The following is a 4,165-nucleotide window of genomic DNA, read 5'->3' as shown; positions in this document are numbered from 1 at the left end:
TCCCTTTTACGGTAAGACAACATTTGGTGGACACATGTCCGTCTCTTTTACACAAAGCAGAATGTCCCCCTTTAGCAGACTTTGGAGATTGCTTTTCCTTCCTTGGGCTGTTTTTCCTGTCCTGCTCCATGTGTCTCCCAATATCTTTGCTATCATCATTTGAACTTCTGGCTTCTCCCTGAGCAGTCAGAGGGTGGCCAGTGCAATCCTGAAAAACCTCTGCTCTGAAAACCTGTAAACACAAATGCAAAAGCTGGAAATTCGAGGAAGGGAAGCAGGGTGCGGGGAGCCTTTCCTATGCAGCAGACTGGTTTTATGCCGAACAGCCTCTCCCTAATCTCTGAGCGAGCTGGACGCCTGCTTTTCAGTTGGTAATAAAGATATTTTACGGGATCCTACAGGGCTTCAATGGCGTGGTCTTTAAAGGTGTATTTAGCCGCACAAACACGACAGGCTGCAGAGGGTTTGTCTACACGGGGTTAGAAACGCTTGGAGGAGAGGGGGTGTGGGGAGCGGTGTGTGATCGCGTTGGGGTGATGGCCTGCTCATTCTTTGCCCTTCTGATCTGTACTGGCGACTAGAAATGATTTCTACTGGTTCAAATGATAACGAGCGATTTAGGCAGGAAAAGTGACATCCCTTCGCCTTAATGTACGTCTGAAAATGTCACCGTACGTTCAAGGCATGCATGACCCACAGACACGGTGTTTCCAAAAGACATTCATCCCCCCATATATCCATAGATCCATCCATCCATCCATCCATCCACCTCTTCCCCATCCATCATCTGCATCACTGTCCGATCCCCACTCGAAGATACTCTTTTTTTGTGTAGTCCCAGGCAAACTTTCCTTCCAAATTCACTCCGATCACAGGAGGCACGAGGTGGTTTTTTTTTTTTCCTGAAGTACCACCGTTTCTAATCACTTGGTGTACGCAACGTGTTATTTCAAGGGGAAGAACAAGCAGACCAGGGGGACTTTGCGATGCAGTGTAGGTACAGGACATTGCAGCGAGGAGGAGATGCCTGTATGGGGGACAACAGGTAACCACCCTGTGCCACCCCCTTGATTTTAGCATCCTCGGCACGGGGATGGCACCGGCCCTGTGGCACAGCAAAGGAGCAGGCATTGCTGGCACAATAATATCACCCCCCCCTCCTTCCCATCGCTCCCCAGAAACCCTGTCCTCTCTGTCCACCAGAACTGCTTCTACCTGCAGCATGTACCATGGTTTGGGGTTTTTAATTTTTTTATTATTATTATTTTTACAAGCTGGGTTTTGGGGCTTTTCGAGGGTTTTTTTCCCCCCCTCTTCATGGTCTTAACCTCCAGCTTCCTGTGAGGCATAAGGAGGTATCACTGGCTACCATTTTACAGCCTGGAAGGGGTCACAGGCTTAGCCATCCTTTAAGAAAAAAAAAAAAACTCTCCCTGTTGCTGGTGAAAAGGAAGTATAAGGAGAGTAAACAGGAAAACGGAGCTCTGACCGTGCAGGTAGGCGGGATTTTCCTTTGCATTTTTCATCGTTTCTCTCACTTTAATGGCATACATCAGACGTGGGACAATTAGTTCTTCTGCAGCTGTAGAAGACAGAATAAATACGAAACGCTTTAATGTCGGGTCTAAGAATATGGGGAATCTCTAGGACATGATTACTGCTTAGGGAGGGAAGTCTCTTTTTTTAAACCTGTTGTTGCGCGGACCTTTACGCCGTGACTCGGGGTAGAGATGGGGAAAACCTCTGATTTAAGGACTCTCCCAAACAGTCTGGGGATGGCCTGGGTGGACTGGGGCTGTTTGCCCCAAATGTGCAAAGTCTGCCCGAGCCTAGAGGAGCCTTCCCTTGAGCTCACCTGGCTCACAGCACCTCTCACTTACTAAAAATGGGTGCAACCATATCCACTTTTGCCTTTTTTTTGCCCCCGTCATGTCTCTTTAGCCTCTCCCCATCCCTGAAGGTTTCCTATTTCGTTTAGCAAACAGTATCTAAACCTGGCTGGCACTTTGGGGGGGGGGAGGAACCAAACAAACCCAAAAGCGGTTATTTCTCACCCAAGACCCATCCCAGGCTCCACAGATTGGAAGAGCCGAGCTGAGCATCCGTATTAATCACAGCCCCCTTTCAAGCTGCCTTTTGGGGCATCTCCCCAGGGCCCCGTCCCAGGGCGGACGTGGGACCCCCATGCCCCGGCTGCTGCTGAAGGGCGAAGAAGATGAAGTTTCACCCGTAAAACACCCACTCGGTTCCCAGGTTCGCTCAGCAATAAATGGGGGCGGGGGGAGTGTTTGTGAGCGGCACGGAGAGGTTTGGGGAGCTGCAAAAAAGGTCGATGTGTTGCAATGCCCTTGTCAGGCCATCTTGAATGTCACGGCTTTATTTATTTTTATTCATTTTTTTGTTGTAGCGCCCCCCCCCCCCCCCCAAAGCGTTTGTGCATTTTAGACCTTCTTTGCTCACCGGGTGCGGCGTGACACAAAATAAGATTTCCTTCCACCCAGGTTTTAAAAAACTCAACCAAGAAAGCAAGCAGACCAAACTAAAACCAAAACCAAAACAAAGAAACCCCACCAAAAACAAACTTCGCCAAGGTAACCTAGTTACAGATGTGTATGATGTCTTATTTTATTCAACAAAAAGTGATCAAAATCTGTTAAAGGATTTAATTAAGAGAATTAAATGAAAAGGAAGGGGCACAAATGAGTTGGAAAAAAGCGAAGCTATTCTAAACGATTAAATCGCCATTTTAACAGTATAATGGGGTTTGCATACTGAAAAGAGAAATCAGAGCTCATATCTCATCAATAATTCATAGGCAAGAGGGATCATTCCGAGGTCAGCAGACTTGTACAGCCCCGGCTCCTCTCTCGGAGGAGAGGGTGAGCATCGTATCACGACACAAGACGGACCCCGGGGGCTGCCGGGTCACCTTTTTAAGGAAAACATAAGCTCCAGGGATTCTTTTTCTTTCTTTCTTTCCTTTTTTCCTTCTTCTTTTTCTTTTTTTTTCCCTTTTTTTTTAATTTACCGAGTCCCCCTGCCCGGGTGTGTTGGTGACTGGCAGTAGGAGAGGGGGAGGGCTGGGGAAGGACTGGATGTGGTTCATATTGCTCCAATACAGACGCACACCAACAATGTGGTAATTATGCTTTTGAGAAGCCAAAGGGATCTCCTTTTTTTTTTTTTTTTTCCCTCTTTTCCCTTGGCCACAAAAATGAAGGTCGGGAGGCTGCGGCTCCTTATCTGCCTTGGCGGGGAGGGGCTGGCGGCAGGGACGAGAAACTGCACTGCTCGGGCTGTAATTCCTGTATTTCATTCTCTTTAAAGGAAGAATCCGATTATTCACCTATTTATTTGCGATAGTCCTGTTAAATTACTCCAGCCTACACGCACCCACCCCGTGACCTCCCCGAGAAGGGGAAGCTTTCGAAGGAAACCAGCCCCTTCCCTCCAGCTCCGCTCCCCAAACCCCTTTCCCTCCCCCACAGCTGAATTTCAGGCTGAGCAATGGCTCTTTCTTCCCCCCAGCCCCAACCTCTTCCTTTTTTTTTTTTTTATTACACGTCCGACCCGAAGGGAAGGAGCTGACGGGATTATTGAAAATCCTCTTGATAAAGGTCTCTCCTCAATTAGGGAACCCGAAAAGGACTATTATGGGGTTTGGCTCCTCCTCTGGGGGTCCCTTTCCAGCCCTAGAATGGATTTAAGAATGAAATTTTCTTTCAGAGCGTGGCTATTTCGGCGTCTGAGCTGATTTTTCCCATTCTTTCCTCTCCTAATGTTAAATAAATGGTATTTGGAAGGAGGTTGATGGCTTAACTCGAGAGGTGTCCACCCCGCGTGGTTTTTCCGTGTTCTGTTACCCTAAATAGCTTGAAAAAGAAACTATTTTGACAGCGAGCGTTGAAAGAATAAGACTAGTACGAGTTTTTTTCCCCCTTGATTTATCTCTTTTTAACATGTGTATGTATATACACGTATATATATATATATATATATACCCTTCAAGTCAAAACAAATTACAGCGCTGGGATTTTTTGTAAAGGGCGTTTGCTCGGCCGCAGATCAGGGCTCGGTTTATGTAGGGAGACTTTGCAAAACCGGGGGCGGGTTTTGGGGGGGGCATTTGGGATGGAGCGGAGTCTACGGGCGACCCCGGGCAGGG

The sequence above is a fragment of the Aptenodytes forsteri genome, unplaced genomic scaffold (genome assembly GCF_000699145.1).
Source record: "Aptenodytes forsteri isolate BGI_AS27 unplaced genomic scaffold, ASM69914v1 Scaffold25, whole genome shotgun sequence".
Lineage (NCBI taxonomy): Eukaryota > Metazoa > Chordata > Aves > Sphenisciformes > Spheniscidae > Aptenodytes > Aptenodytes forsteri.
Note: the sequence above shows the minus strand (reverse complement) of the source record.